The sequence below is a fragment of the Carex rostrata genome, chromosome 10, assembly GCF_964058835.1.
Source record: "Carex rostrata chromosome 10, lpCarRost1.2, whole genome shotgun sequence".
NCBI classification, from domain to species: Eukaryota; Viridiplantae; Streptophyta; class Magnoliopsida; order Poales; family Cyperaceae; genus Carex; species Carex rostrata.
In genome coordinates this window covers 2,715,348-2,732,744 of record NC_135927.1, presented here as the reverse complement: position 1 = coordinate 2,732,744, position 17,397 = coordinate 2,715,348, and the positions used below count along the sequence as shown (strand labels likewise).

General features: G+C 36.5%; 3 long non-coding RNA genes across 3 annotated transcripts; 1 reads left to right on the top strand and 2 right to left on the bottom strand.

Moving 5' to 3' along the window:
- The first annotated feature begins 3,681 nt into the window (after window positions 1-3,681).
- LOC144560824 (uncharacterized) lies at window positions 3,682-4,423 on the top strand. The gene is made up of 2 exons (XR_013513490.1): window positions 3,682-3,997; window positions 4,109-4,423. It is a non-coding gene; the product is annotated as an uncharacterized LOC144560824 (long non-coding RNA).
- Window positions 4,424-7,010: 2,587 nt separating this feature from the next.
- LOC144560852 (uncharacterized) lies at window positions 7,011-8,821 on the bottom strand. Its single transcript, XR_013513496.1, has 3 exons — window positions 8,737-8,821; window positions 8,074-8,152; window positions 7,011-7,178 (listed from the first exon to the last, which is right to left on the bottom strand). It is a non-coding gene; the product is annotated as an uncharacterized LOC144560852 (long non-coding RNA).
- Window positions 8,822-14,444: 5,623 nt separating this feature from the next.
- LOC144560856 (uncharacterized) lies at window positions 14,445-16,255 on the bottom strand. Its single transcript, XR_013513498.1, has 3 exons — window positions 16,171-16,255; window positions 15,508-15,586; window positions 14,445-14,612 (listed from the first exon to the last, which is right to left on the bottom strand). It is a non-coding gene; the product is annotated as an uncharacterized LOC144560856 (long non-coding RNA).
- Between the last annotated feature and the right edge of the window lie 1,142 nt (window positions 16,256-17,397).

The following is a 17,397-nucleotide window of genomic DNA, read 5'->3' as shown; positions in this document are numbered from 1 at the left end:
TTGACACTTAAGCTGTTAAATGAAGATGAGTAAGAAATGGATTAATGGCGGAATAATTTAAATCACCACTTCAGACGAGTACTTAATTATTCACATTTATTCTATTTGTAGGGTTCATTGTGATCATTGACAGATATTCATTTCTCAACATCTTACTCCTCCAGATAAATTAATTTAATCGATAATTTAAACTGTCAAACGAAATATAAAATAATGTAACACTACAGCATAAACGTTTTTCTGCTTCCGGTATCAACGACCGGTTCATACGCCGGTCTCAGAAAATTCATTTCTCCGGAAATAAAAAAGAAATTAATCGTGAAATGGCGACCGGTATCAGAGACCAGTTCAGGCGCCGGTCGCAGAAAGTTTGCCGTACCTGATACCCCATAAGTTATATATTGTTTTCCACTGACGAGGCCAAGAAGAGATGTTGAGAGAAGAACTACAACTAGTAGTAGAGAGATGACTGATGAATATGATGATCTCATTTTTCTTATTAATTTGCTTGATCGATATTACTTACAACCTTTGCTTTGCTTTGCTTTTTATAGAGAGAACAGTGTGTATAAGTCCAAGATTGGTGTGTGCTGGCCTTAATTTGTAATGCTAGCTACAAATGCCACAAAATTGAAAGAAACATGGTGGGCTAGCTAAGCTGGCAGTTGGTACACTATTTATAATATAATCCTCTCTCTTTATGTGTTATTGATAAATTGTGTCTTAATTAGGAAAGCTTAGTAATCTAATTGTGGAGTAAGTGGTGAAGTAAATATTTTATTCCACATTTAAGCTGTTAAATAACATGTAAAATAGGAGGAGAGATATATGGAGTAAATGCAGTACGTTAATTAAACCATCTCTCTAATATTTATTTTGCATTTAGGACCCACTGTACGTCATAAGAAAGAAATTCATTAATTTTCCATAATCTTATTTCTCCAAACAGATTAATTTAATTGATGATTTAAGCTGTCAAATAAAATGTAAAATAAAAAATGAATTAATTAATTTAATCCTCATTAAATTTAAATAGCAATCAAACACGTGATCATAGAAAAAGTGATACAACCAATGTAGCCGGACAGTAGGAAGAGCAAGCACAGCTTGAGAGATACTGGTAATTTTCGATTTTTTTATTAATTGAAAATAAAATAAAAAAATATTGCGAAAGGGAATTGTTTTGTTGAAAAATCGAAATATAGGAAAAATGGGATTGATTATTTCGTTTCCCGGACGGTACAATATTTCCGTCCATTTTATTTTTGGTTTGGTTTCATATAAGAAAATAAAAAAATATATAAAAAATATTGCTACAGTGCTGGACGAGATGGTTTATCCCGTCCATTTTTTATTTTTTTTAGTTAGATTGCTAATTAGGATCAAAATTAATGGGACATAATGGTTTATCCCGTCCAGCTACAGTATATGGACAGGATAAATCATCCTATTTTTTCTAGATTTCGATTTTCTAGCAAAATGACTCCTTTTGCAATATTTTTTATTTTTATTTTCGATAAATAAAAAAGGGGCTAACACTGGCCCCATAAAATTTTCCAAAAACTGCTGATTTTAATAGAAATTTCTTAAAAATAAACTGAACCTTGATTGCATACAACACAAATTTTATACTTTAAAATTTAGTAATCCGATCTGGCCTTATTATTCCTCAAATATGCGGTCATTTTTTTTAATACTCAAAATAAAAAACAAATTTATCAAACTAACCAATCTTTTGAATTTTTTTTATATCTACCCAGACCGCCTGGCATACTGGCGGTTCAGATCTGTAGTGAACTGCCAAGTGGTGGGGCGGTCCACTAGGAGACCTGACCGCCCACAGCTCGGGCGGTCCACTATGCATCAATTAAATCTCTCTCGCGATCTCCAAATCTATAAAACCCTCTAATCTGAACCGCACATCTTAATAGGTAACTTATATTAATCTGGGCCGTCGCCCCCCTGCCACCCCCCTGTTGAGCCCAGAGAATTTTATTTTCAGATAAGTCAATTGAATGAAAATCCTTTAACCGACGGGCCAGATTAATATAAGTTACCTATTAAGATGTGTGGTTCAGATTAGAGGGTTTTACAGATCTGGAGATCGCGAGAGAGATTTAATTGATGCATAGTGGACCGCCCGGGCTGTGGGCGGTCAGGTCTCCTAGTGGACCGCCCCACCACCTGGCGGTTCACTACAGATCTGGACTGCCAGTATGCCAGGCGGTCTGGGTAGATATAAAAAAAAATTCAAAAGATTGGTTAGTTTGGTAAATTTGTTTTTTATTTTGGGTATTAAAAAAAATGACCGTCAAATATGCATCTGTTGTGTGTAATCTGTCAATTTGGAATTTATTAACTAACCGGGTGAGAAAGACAACTGCATGGACCAGCATTCATTAATTTGTACTCGACCGGTACCAGTGATTATTGTTAATTTGACTTCTTTTAATAATTCATCGTACCGTTATTTGTTTTCAACAACATTTGCCAAAGAACATTATTGAACTCAGCTATCAATCTGTTATAATTAATTATTAGTGGGATATCATGAACTACTGAAAATTAAATTTTCTTTCAAAAATGCATATCTGTCTCTAATAATATTTTTAGTATGACTTCACATATATGTAAATTATATCATAGAGAGTTAATATTATTAGATCAAAAATATATTTGCCCATAAAGGTAGTTATGTTTTGTTTCCCAAGTATGATTGTTTTTATTTAACCGGAATTATATTGTTAGTTATTATTGGGCAAAAATAATAATAAAACAATACTATTCCAAAAACATTTTGTATATTATCTACACTTTAAAAAATATTTATTCTTAATATAAAAGTTTATATCTGAAGGCACTAGTATTTAAGTAGGCTGGGTGGTCCCATATTAAATTTAGTTAAATAAATTAAATAAGACATGTTTATAGAAACATATACGAACTGGGCTTGGCCCAATTAATGTCATTTCAATTGTTGGGCTAATATGGGCCCAAAGATTTGGAAAGTTTTGACGGAGCATAATTATATTTTTCTAATTCATTTTCTTTCCATCTAACGAGAAATTCAGCAAATTTTGAAGTTTGATTAATAATCACTTATTACTAACTAGTCTGAAAGTTATGGTCTTGAAATTAATTAATTAACTTATAGGAGCTGACTGTGCGACCTCAAAAGTTCACTTGATAAACTCTTGATTAATTTGTGTTGTTTTAGAAGTTCGCAACTATACCAATTAATTTGGATTAAAATGCTTTATTGGTTTTGTACTTCAATTATGTTTTACATCTTTATCTCTGTTTTCAAAATTGAAACATATGATCGGAACTCATCCTCAAATATTGAATTTAGGTCATACTCTCTCTCAATTTTTTTGTCTGAGAACTCTCTCTCAATTTCAATGAATCTAGCAAAGGAAGAGCAAATGTGTGCCCTTGTCAGAATTGAGGGCTTTCCTACATGGGTCATAAAATATCAGGTATTGAACTTTACAAACTACAACAACTAATTTATCATAACTGTAAGTAATAACACCAGCTTATGTTCCAAGTAGAACTATACCAGTTTGGGTGATTATTATAACATGATGAAAACTCATAAAATAAAGATAAATGCACAAAAAGATGACTGAATTTCCCCAGTTGACCAAAGTTTATCAGTCCCAAATTTTACAAATTCTAGCATGAGACCTGATAGTAGAATATTGCAATTTGAACCAAAAATTAATTAACATCACTCAACATACAATTACGATGAAATATAGTTGAAATTTGACTTACCAAAAGCAAGCACCAATTGAGGATTAATAAGTACTATATAATTTATTTATTCTTTTATAAATGACAGAAACAAGGGGTCTTGCCCTCCAGATATGACACTCAAGTGAAGAGGCCATATCGCATTACAGAATAGTTGATGGCTTTTCAAATTAGATCGACGGCTTTTTGTTGACTTGGTTGACATCCTCATGGATTGTATGATTCATGGCTGATTCAGGTTTGAGCCCTCAAACCAGTTGTTGTATTTGTATGATCTAGTATTATCTTATGATGGACTATTTATTTGCAATAAAAGTACATAGTGTCTAATGGTGAATTTTTGTTTCAGGATAAAGGTAGTGGGATTAGCAGAAGAACAATTTGATTGGTATCAGGACCTTAGAAGACATGGTACAGTTAAGCACACTGGTTTCCAAATCAATTTTGATCAACTCGTGATGTTCTTAATGGGTTTTGGACACGTCAGGGATATAGTTTCATATCTAAGAACCAAAAATGATGCTAATTAAATGCTAATAAACTTGTTAACCATATTAAAATAGTGATTGTAATATTGTCAATTGTTTAAATTCATGTACAAATTGATGTATGGATATATTTATTGCCATTACTATATTGATTAATGTTTATTGCAAGCTTTCGATATATATATATATATATATATAGAAGGATCCAATTACACCATTTTATGGTGACAGATCTTGACACCATATTTGTATAAGTTATTTTTGTGATTTCAACATCAAATAGTCGATATGAACCGTTCAACATGATGTTCATATTAAAATGTACTTGGAGACCAAATTTTACATTTTTTTGAAAATTTATTACTATTTTTTTAGAATTTTAAAAATGTAAAATTTTGTCTCCAAGCACATTTTAATATGGAGATCATGTTGAATGGTTCGGATAGTCTGTTTGAATTTTAAAATCACAAAAATTACTTATAAAAAATGGTGTCAAGATGTGTCACCATAAAATGGTGTAATTGGATCCCTCCTCATATATATATATATATATATATATATATATATATATAGAGAGAGAGAGAGAGAGAGATGAAGGATCCAATTACACCTTTTTAAGTTTGTGACACCGAATTACACACTCGATTTTCAAAGTCTTTAAAGTTCAAATAGTCAATCCAAACCGTTGAACATAATGGATTAAAATGTGCTTGCAGATCACATTTTATATTTTTCGGAATTTTTGTACTATTTATTAATTATTTAACAAAATCGCTATATTCAGACCATTAAATTTTTGTATCCATCTTAATAAATAGTAAAAAAATTCAAAAAAAAAATATAAAATTTGGTCTGCAATCACATTTTAACATATCCATCATGTTGAACGGTTTGGATCGACTGTTTGGACTTTGAAAATATAGAGTGTAATTTGTTGTCACCAAAAAAAGGGTGTAATTGGATCCGTCCTCATATATATATATATAGTGAGGAGGGTTAAAATGCACCCTCCTTTTTGTGCTCCTAACGTGCATCCTCCTCTCGTATCTTCATTTTTAAAGTTCAAATAGTTGATTCGATCCTTCCAACGTGTTCTTCATATTAAAATGTGCTTAGAGATCAAATTTTACATTTTTTAGAAATTTTTTACTATTTCTCAAGAATTTTTTATTAAACTAAACAATAATAAAAAATTCAGCAAAGTGATGATTTTAAAAAATTCTGAAAAAATATTACAAAAATTTCAAAAAATGTAAAATTTGGTTTCCAAGCACATTTTAATATGAAGAACACATTGGAATGTTCGAATCAACTATTTGAATTTTGAAAATGAAGATATGAGGGGAGGGTGCACGTTAGGAGCACAAAAAGAGGGTACATTTTAACCCTCCTCATATATAGTAAGGCAACCATACATTGCAATGCATAGATATTTTTGTAAATTGGACTATAAATCACCGGATTCAAAGTCCAAATAACCGATCCAAACCATTCATATTGTTCTCCATATTAATATGTGGTTGGAGACCAAATTTTATATTTTTTGGAAATTTTTTACTATTTTTTTAGATTTATTGAAATCGTTGTTTTTCAGACAAATCTGAACCATAAAAAAACAATGATTTTCAATAAATCTAAAAAAATAATAATTTTTTTAAAAAATATAAAATTTGTTCTGTGCGCATGCTGGCCTTAATTTGTAATGCTAGCTTCACATGCCAGAAAAATGAAAGATCCCTGCATGCAGTCATGAGCTAGCCTAGCTAGCAGTTGGCACACCATTTATCCTCTCTTTTCTGTACGTGCTATTAATTCATTAATAAAAAGCTCAATTTAATTGTGAAGTAAGAGATAGAATAAATATTTTGTTTCACACTTAAGCTGTCAAAGGAAGATGAGTAAGAGATGGAGTAATGGCGGAATAATTTAAATCACCACTTCAGATGAGTACATAATTATTCACATTTACTCTCTTTGTAGGGTCCATTGTGATCATTGACATATATATAGGCTACGGTGAGTTGCGAAGTAAAGCGACTATTTTACTTCACACTCATATTTTGCGATTTAAAAATCCAAACTGTAACACCATGTAATGGAAGTACTATATTAAGGTATGATGAAAATAATTTAGATATCTTTTTTTTTTTTACTTAATTAAATAGCTTAGTTAATAAGAATGTAAAATAGGCACCTTGAATAGAATTGGTGTAGTCCGAAAAAATTCAGCAGGATTAGAATAATAATTGATGCAAATATTTCGCAATGCTACATACTACGTAGTAAATATTGTCTTTTCTGACACATAACGTTTCGTTAAAATTTATCATGCTTATTAGAACATAGCACTATTAAGGATAAATAATAATATATATATACAATGTCAAATATGTTAACATAACGATTCGGCAGCCCAAGAATTTGAAGCGTGGGTTTCAGATTATTATAATATCTCTCCATAAACCACTTCCCAAAAATAATTTGTCACACCCCGTAGCCACCAACTACGGAATGCGACCGGTACCCTGCCGTAAACATACGGTTTCCCGTATGCCTACTAGGCAATTATGATTAATTAATAATTTTTTTTTTATATCCAAAATAATCCCAAAATACCCCACATGCACACATCATACATAACCCCAAAAATATCCAACATCACAACATGTCCCCAAAATATTCCCAAATAATAACCCCAACATCGAACACACATCACATGTTCTAATAAAATACCATATCATACAAGTCAGACACAATACAGATAAGTATGTCATACCGAACAGTATTCCATACGGGTACAAAAGTGGTTCATGACATAGAGAATATATAACATCAAAAGCATGTGTTCATCTCTAGTCAAATACCATACCAAACTAAGTAGCAAGGTGACCTACGGCTGTCGTGCCTCTCCCGGATCAGCCGCACCAGATCCTGAAAAAGTATAACCCAACGGGCGTGAGAATAAATTCTCAGTGCGATAATTTCCACAAATGAATCTCTGGACTTGCAATCAAACTTTATTTTCAAAATGAAATCATTAACAACACATTGCACATATATAACACTATATAAACATAAATGCATACCTGACAGCAGATAATCGAATGAATTACAACACAAGAGTTATTAAATCGAATTTCAAATCAACGAACAATCAGGCTTAATTATTTTAATCAGTCTGGTAGCAACTACCGATGTACCACCCAGCTGTACCACAAACCCGTCGACAACGGTAGGGTTCCAGACACCTACAGAAGGCCACCCTACTGAACTGTATATGACACCCATCGGTAGTGCTTGGCTTAACCATTTCCTAAATTTCTAGTTACAAGTCATATTCAGAAAATTCATTAAGAATCATAATCTCAACCGACCATTCAAACGCATATCACATCGGATCATGCATACGACATTTCACACTAGTCACCCATATTCCTACAATTCACAATTCGTTTCATACTGCCCTTGCCCCAACCGGTTTGGGGACTTACGCGAGCCTCGGTAGACTAAAGCTTTAGAATCCTCTCAAAACCCGTGCACCAGGTTTTGCAAATTGGTCACACATTGGTGATCCATAACATACCATTTTTCTCATTTCCAATTCCGGTGACTTTTCATCTAAGATCAGATCATAATAGATCGACACAAACGTAATCAATACCAATATGCAAGTCAATCAGATTACCGAAATTCGAGTTCGACAATATTAGGGTATGCAATGCAATGCACAATTCATATAATGCAACAACAAGAATATTCAACATGTCAATCGAATTACAATTTAATTCTGAAAATAAAACATCAGACAAGTCCAGAAATCCCGCACCTTAGCGTATAGCGTACACCTGCCTAAGGTTCAGACGTCTCGAAGGATCCCGAAAGACCTCGCCTTACCGATTCGACACCTACTATTAATATTAATTAGGTTTAGATCAAGAATTTCAAAAATTAGGGTTTAAAACACTCAATTAGGGCTAAACAGGGTGTTCCTTGCGGCCCGGAACAGATCCATTGCGGCCCGCAGAAACCCCAGACCGAGAGCAGCGTTTTTGTTTCAGAATTTCCATTGCGGCCCGCAACATGCTCTGTTTTTCATCCAGAGGCTCTGGAAATTTTCAGGTTTTGCTTGCGGCCCGTAACAGAAGTCTTGCGGCCCGCAACCAATACACAGATTTTTGACTACTTAGGTTTTAACTCGATTCGATCGGTGTCGATTGCAATAATTTCCAAAGGGTTCAATATAACAATTCTAAATGGATTAATTGAGCTACACAATACTCAATTCAATTTAATTTCCCATTATCCAAAATCCCAAAACCCTAGTTCCAAGTTTCAAAGTCCAAATGATAAAATTCAATCAACATAATCGCAATCGATACGATAATCGAATTAAACTCAATCAATTCAACACAAATTCTGAAATTTCAAACCAAAATTCAAAGAAAGGAAATTCAAGGGTTTACAAGAAATCAAAGGATAGAATTTATACCAATTTAGAGATTAGAATCGAGTAGAGAACGTCGTTCTGATTTCGAAACTACGATCGGCTCGATATATCGCTCAAACTTCACTCTCTTTCTCTCTTTCTCTATGGTTTTGGCCACACACACCTCTCCACCGAACACACACACAAAAATTTCGGTATGCCCAAGGAAAGAAGAAAGGTTTGGGTGATATGTAATTGGAATTTTTCTAATAGGCCCCTCTATTTTGTTGAAATTATAAGGGATGGCTATTTTGCACATGAAACCTCTTATTAAATTTTTAATACATCTCAATCCTTTCTAAAATAAATTCTAATATATATATATACCATTTTAATGCATATTAGCTTCTAAATATAATTTGTATTATATAACTAAATAATCAAATAACATAGTATATATATTTATTTTTATAAGAAATTTAGGAGAATGTTACATATCTCCCCCCCTTAAAATAAAGTTCAGTCCGCTGAACTTGATTACGTACCTGAATTGTCAAACAACTCCGGATACTTCGCTCGTATGCTTTCCTCGCTCTCCCATGTCGCTTCCTTATTTGAATGACGACCCCATTTGACTAACACGAGTTTGATCACTTTCGTTCGCAACCTTTGTTCCTTTCGGTCCAGAATTTTCATCGGTTCCTCTTGATAAGTTAAATCATCTTGTACATGTAGATTAGAATGATCGATGCAATGTGACGGGTCGCGCACATATTGGCGTAACTGCGATACATGAAATACCGGATGAACCCGGTCCAATGCCGGAGGTAATGCTAACTCATAAGCTACCGGCCCAACTCGCCTCAAAATCTGAAACGGTCCAATGTATCGAGGACTCAATTTCCCCGAAACACCAAATCTATGCACACCTCTAACAGGTGAAACTCGTAGCCATACGTGATCTCCATCCGGAAATTCTAACGGTCTTCGATGTATATCCGCATATTTCTTCTGTCTATCTTAAGCCGATTTAAGCCGACTTAACACCACTTTCGTTTTGGCAGCCACTTCTTCTAACATTTGAGGTCCCGTAGGTACATATGTTCCCGCTGGTCCCCACCAAAGCGGAGTACGACATTGCTGTCCGGTTAACGCCTCTTGCGGTGACATACCGATGCTTGAATGATAACTGTTGTTGTATGCAAATTCCACTAAGTATAGGTGATCAATCCATGAACCTCGAAACTCCAATGCACAAGATCTGAGCATATCTTCCAATGTCTGAATAGTTCGCTCAGATTGTCCGTCGGTCTGCGGATGGTGTGCTGTACTAAACCTCAACTTAGTACCCATCGCCTCTTGAAAACTTTCCCAAAAATGTGAAGTAAACCGAGGGTCGCGATCTGAAATGATATTCCTCGAACAACCGTGATACTTGAATTGATATTTCAGAAACAAATCCGCTAACTCTCTACCGGAAGTCTCAATCCGAAGTGGAATAAAATGGGCTATTTTCGTCAATCGGTCCACGATAACCCATATAGCATCATATCTTCCAATGGTCCTTGGTAATCCGGTCACGAAATCCATCGTGATTGATTCAAACTTCTTGAGCGGTATTTCTAACGGTCTCAGTAATCCTGCCTTTGTTCGTCTGTCGGCTTTGACTTGCTGGCACGTCTGACACTTCTCAACATAACTCTGTACATTTCTTTTCATCTTCGGCCACCAAAAATATTTCTTCAAGTCTTGATACATTTTCACTTCTCCGGGGTGAATAGCGTACCCCGACCCATGCGCTTCCGCCAGAATCAAAGTTTTCAATTCAGCATTATTTGGAACACATATGCGGTCATGAAATCTCAAAATTCCGTCTGCTTGAACTTGGAATGGTGAATCTGCATTCGATTCATAATGTCTTCGAAAATGCTGGCATTTTGGGTCATTTTGTTGCTCTGCTCGAATTTGGTCTTGTAACTCTGATCGGATCTCTACTGTTGCCATAATCACCGACACAACTGCCGATGTACTTGTCTCCGTTTTATCTCCGATATTCTTGTTAGCTATCCCCAACGCAAATTCTCGAGAAGCCCCAACATACAAATTCATTCTACGCATTTCCTCTAATAGATGGGTTTCGGTTGTAATGATAGATGCCAGGTTTACCTGACTCTTTCTGCTTAGTGCGTCTGCTACCACATTTGCCTTTCCTGCGTGATACCGGATATCGAGGTCATAGTCTTTCATCAATTCTAACCACCTTCTTTGTCTCAAATTTAATTCCTTTTGTGTAAAGACATACTTCAAGCTTTGATGATCGGTAAAGATACAGCATTTTACTCCATACAAGTAATGCCGCCAAATTTTCAACGCAAATATTACCGCTGCTAACTCCAAATCATGTGTCGGATAATTCTGCTCATGCGGTCGTAACTGCCGAGATGCGTAGGCAATTACATGATCATCTTGCATTAATACGCATCCGAGTCCTGATCGGGATGCATCCGTAAAAACAGTATACTCTTTGTCGGCTATCGGCATGGTAAGCACTGGTGCGGATACCAGTCGATTCTTTAATTCTTGGAAACTTTGATCTTGCTTAGTACCCCAATCAAATTTTACGCCTTTATGCAACAATCTTGTAAGTGGAGCGGCTAATTGCGAAAATTTAGGCACAAACCTCCTGTAATATCCCGCCAAGCCCAGGAAGCTACGAATCTCCGTAACTGTCTCAGGTCTTTTCCATTCTGTCACAGCTCGAATCTTTTCTGAATCCACTGCTAACCCTTCTCCCGAGATTACATGTCCAAGAAACGCCACTTTCTCCAACCAAAACTCACACTTCGAAAATTTCGCAAACAACTTATGTTCTCTCAATCTTTGTAATACCATGCGTAAATGTATCTCATGTTCTTCCCTCGACTTCGAATATACTAATATGTCATCAATGAAAACCACCACCGTCGAATCCAATAAGTCATGAAATACCCGGTGCATCAAATCCATGAATGCTGCTGGTGCATTTGTTAGCCCAAACGGCATGACCAAGTACTCATAATGCCCGTACCTTGTACGGAATGCGGTCTTGTCTACATCACTCGGCCGGATTCTCAACTGATGGTACCCGGTCCGCAAATCAATCTTCGAGTAAATTGAAGAGCCTTGTAGCTGATCAAATAAATCATTAATACGGGGTAACGGGTATTTATTTTTCACGGTTACCTTATTCAGCTCCCGATAGTCAATGCATAACCTCAAAGTTCCGTCCTTCTTTTTCACAAACAACACCGGAGCACCCCATGGCGATGTGCTAGGTCTGATAAACCCGTGTTCCAACATGTCTTCCAACTGTGCCTTGAGTTCTTTCAATTCGGCTGGAGCCATTCGATACGGAGTTTTCGAAATCGGTGTTGTTCCTGATATCAACTCAATGCCAAATTCTATTTCCCGTTCAGGTGGTAGCCCTGTTATCTCATCCGGAAATACATCTACAAATTCACATACCACCGGAATGGTATTAATTGTCGGAACTTCCGTGGTAGCGTAAACTACTGCCGCTAAGTAAGCGGTACATCCGGACTCTATCAGCCGTCTCATCTCTACGGCCGAAACAAAAGGTATCAACCCTCCAATTTTTCTACAATTGAGTATACATGACACACCTCTTGCGGTTGAAAAATAAACCCGGCGATGTATACAATCAATTGTTGCTTCGTGCCGAGTTAACCAATCCATCCCCAATAACACATCATACCCGGCAATTTCCATCACTAATAGGTCCACTTCAAAATCTCTTCCATCTATTCTAATTTTTCGGTTTCGGCAGATCATAATGGTTTGGTCGGTGGAACTGAAAGGAGTTTGAACTTTCAACACTTGGCTATTCATCTCAACGGGCCATCGACACTTCTCAACTAACGCTCTTGATACGATAGAATGACTGCACCCTGTATCTATCAAGCAGTATGTATCATGATCCGAGATAGAAATTATACCTGTCATCACATCCGTCTGATATCCAATGTCTTCCTCACCCTCCGGGGCCACATTCTCAGTGTTGGGCACATCTCCTGCTACATCTAGAGCATGTACCGCCACTCGTCCACCCATCCTAGCAGTACTATTGGTGCTGCCTGCTCGGCTAGTATTGCCCCCGCTTACTTGAGAACCGCCTCGTCCACGAAACGACGGTCCACCACGTCCCATACTAGCGGATCCTCCCACACCGCTATCTTTCTGAAACCTGCTCATAGCATTCGGGCACTCATTTGCCCAATGAGCTGCGCTGCCGCATAAATAACATACTCCAGTACGGCGTCTGCACTCAATCTCATTGTGCGCCTGATTACAAGATCGGCACCACATAGAATTCGGCTGAAATCCAGGCCGAAATCCCGAAGTAGCTGCTGGCCCATAAGGTGGCCTAGGGGTAAAAGCTTGTCTCTGAGGGGGTCTAACGGCTGACGAACCTCCCCTTGACCTCACAACCGGCCGACTCTGATCAGCCCGTTGTTTCACATTTCTTTCAGCAAATTGTTCTTTCCTCCTTTTTGCGTGCATCTCCACTTGTTCCGCATGATCCATCATGGCTTGTAATTCCATAGCCATTGGAGTATCGACTATCATTGATATATTCCCGTCCAACCCATCCAAATACTGTCTGTGATACCTTGCTCGATCATTTTGCACATCTGTAGCATACCTGGATAAGGCTAAGAACTCATTGTTGTACTCTGCTACCGGTCGCCCGTTTTGCCTCAACTCCAGAAATTTTCTTCGCAAAGCTTCTCGATGAATATTACTTAGAAACCTCCGAGTAAACTGCTGTTCGAACCATTCCCAAGGAATCTTAACAGTTTCCCCGACATAGTTCCGTCGGGCCCCATTCCACCAGAATCGTGCATTTCCATCCAACTGTTGTTCTACCAACTCTACCATATCTTCTTCCGGTGCCCGACACAATACGAGCTTTGCATTCATCTTTTCTAACCATTCCTCCGCTTCTGAGTACCCGCCGGTGCCATCGAACTGCGATGGGTTTAATCGCATAAACGAATCATACAACTTGCGGAAATCTTCAGGTCCACCTCCTTGAGCTACCGGTGCTTCCGGTACCACATTTCGCCTTTCTGCCGCTTGTCGACCTCTCTCATAGGCTGCTATCAAGCGATCATCTAACTCTCGGTTCCTATCCGGTTCCTCAGGTCCACCAACTCCTGCAGGACCAGCCTCAGCTCTATCAGCAGCCGGCTCAATAAATTCATCCGGACTAGGTTCGCGATTCCTTCTACGAGGTCTGCCTCTACCTCGACGTCTGTCCATGCTTCTGTATAAACAAAATTAATTTATAGAGTTTTATATACTATTCTTATTATACGAGTTATATCGTCTAGTCGCGACGATCCCAATATTACGTATTCCTCTCACGTATCCTACCAGACTGGTTCAGGTGTAGGCTTAACCATGCTCTGATACCACCGAAGGGAGACCTGTCACACCCCGTAGCCACCAACTACGGAATGCGACCGGTACCCTGCCGTAAACATACGGTTTCCCGTATGCCTACTAGGCAATTACGATTAATTAATAATTTCTTTTTTATATCCAAAATAATCCCAAAATACCCCACATGCACACATCATACATAACCCCAAATATATCCAACATCACAACATGTCCCCAAAATATTCCCAAATAATAACCCCAACATCGAACACACATCACATGTTCTAATAAAATACCATATCATACAAGTCAGACACAATACAGATAAGTATGTCATACCGAACAGTATTCCATACGGGTACAAAAGTGGTTCATGACATAGAGAATATATAACATCAAAAGCATGTGTTCATCTCTAGTCAAATACCATACCAAACTAAGTAGCAAGGTGACCTACGGCTGTCGTGCCTCTCCCGGATCAGCCGCACCAGATCCTGAAAAAGTATAACCCAACGGGCGTGAGAATAAATTCTCAGTGCGATAATTTCCACAAATGAATCTCTGGACTTGCAATCAAACTTTATTTTCAAAATGAAATCATTAACAACACATTGCACATATATAACACTATATAAACATAAATGCATACCTGACAGCAGATAATCGAATGAATTACAACACAAGAGTTATTAAATCGAATTTCAAATCAACGAACAATCAGGCTTAATTATTTTAATCAGTCTGGTAGCAACTACCGATGTACCACCCAGCTGTACCACAAACCCGTCGACAACGGTAGGGTTCCAGACACCTACAGAAGGCCACCCTACTGAACTGTATATGACACCCATCGGTAGTGCTTGGCTTAACCATTTCCTAAATTTCTAGTTACAAGTCATATTCAGAAAATTCATTAAGAATCATAATCTCAACCGACCATTCAAACGCATATCACATCGGATCATGCATACGACATTTCACACTAGTCACCCATATTCCTACAATTCACAATTCGTTTCATACTGCCCTTGCCCCAACCGGTTTGGGGACTTACGCGAGCCTCGGTAGACTAAAGCTTTAGAATCCTCTCAAAACCCGTGCACCAGGTTTTGCAAATTGGTCACACATTGGTGATCCATAACATACCATTTTTCTCATTTCCAATTCCGGTGACTTTTCATCTAAGATCAGATCATAATAGATCGACACAAACGTAATCAATACCAATATGCAAGTCAATCAGATTACCGAAATTCGAGTTCGACAATATTAGGGTATGCAATGCAATGCACAATTCATATAATGCAACAACAAGAATATTCAACATGTCAATCGAATTACAATTTAATTCTGAAAATAAAACATCAGACAAGTCCAGAAATCCCGCACCTTAGCGTATAGCGTACACCTGCCTAAGGTTCAGACGTCTCGAAGGATCCCGAAAGACCTCGCCTTACCGATTCGACACCTACTATTAATATTAATTAGGTTTAGATCAAGAATTTCAAAAATTAGGGTTTAAAACACTCAATTAGGGCTAAACAGGGTGTTCCTTGCGGCCCGGAACAGATCCATTGCGGCCCGCAGAAACCCCAGACCGAGAGCAGCGTTTTTGTTTCAGAATTTCCATTGCGGCCCGCAACATGCTCTGTTTTTCATCCAGAGGCTCTGGAAATTTTCAGGTTTTGCTTGCGGCCCGTAACAGAAGTCTTGCGGCCCGCAACCAATACACAGATTTTTGACTACTTAGGTTTTAACTCGATTCGATCGGTGTCGATTGCAATAATTTCCAAAGGGTTCAATATAACAATTCTAAATGGATTAATTGAGCTACACAATACTCAATTCAATTTAATTTCCCATTATCCAAAATCCCAAAACCCTAGTTCCAAGTTTCAAAGTCCAAATGATAAAATTCAATCAACATAATCGCAATCGATACGATAATCGAATTAAACTCAATCAATTCAACACAAATTCTGAAATTTCAAACCAAAATTCAAAGAAAGGAAATTCAAGGGTTTACAAGAAATCAAAGGATAGAATTTATACCAATTTAGAGATTAGAATCGAGTAGAGAACGTCGTTCTGATTTCGAAACTACGATCGGCTCGATATATCGCTCAAACTTCACTCTCTTTCTCTCTTTCTCTATGGTTTTGGCCACACACACCTCTCCACCGAACACACACACAAAAATTTCGGTATGCCCAAGGAAAGAAGAAAGGTTTGGGTGATATGTAATTGGAATTTTTCTAATAGGCCCCTCTATTTTGTTGAAATTATAAGGGATGGCTATTTTGCACATGAAACCTCTTATTAAATTTTTAATACATCTCAATCCTTTCTAAAATAAATTCTAATATATATATATACCATTTTAATGCATATTAGCTTCTAAATATAATTTGTATTATATAACTAAATAATCAAATAACATAGTATATATATTTATTTTTATAAGAAATTTAGGAGAATGTTACATAATTAATTGGCAATGGACGCCTCAGATTCTTAAGTTATAATTATACACTGTTAATATATAATAATACCCTAATCAGAAACTCTATGGCCGCCAGTTTCTTCACAGAAACTATAAACAAGAAAAAAGAGATCTCTACATTTTTTTCTATTTTTATTCCTCTTTCCTTCATAACTTCCACAAGAGACCCAAGCTGTTCAAATTAAGGTATTTTCAATCTTTTATTTAGTGCTTAGTACGTAGATTCAATAGTTTCGTATAATTGTTTATGTAATAAAGTTTTCTCAAACTATATAGTTTCTAATACCCTCTATGAAGACATTGTCTTGTCGTGTATTATAATTTTTTTTTATTACCTTTAAGAACTTCTTAATTATTCGATTTTAGTGATATAGTTGATCCCAATTAAATTATTTTGTAGATTTAAGTTTTATCTATCTGAAAATTATTTATTTGATAAAATCACTAGATCATGGAATCAGTAATGGTTTCGATTGTCAGGAAATTATGGAATTTCATAAATCATGTTGTTAAATAATAATCAAATATTTCTTAGACTTTTATTTTGTCTGATTATCATTCTTTCGGAATCAGAAAGAAGAGGTTATTTTATACTATCTATCTATATATATATATATGTGTGTGTGTGTGTCATCGTTTATGTAGTTTTGATATGGAGTATTTTAATTAAATGGATTTATACTGTGAAGTTTGATAACAGGGATTATTAACTGATTTATACTTATACTTTTGAGTAACATCAATTATTTTATTAAATGGTAATTTTTCACCGATAA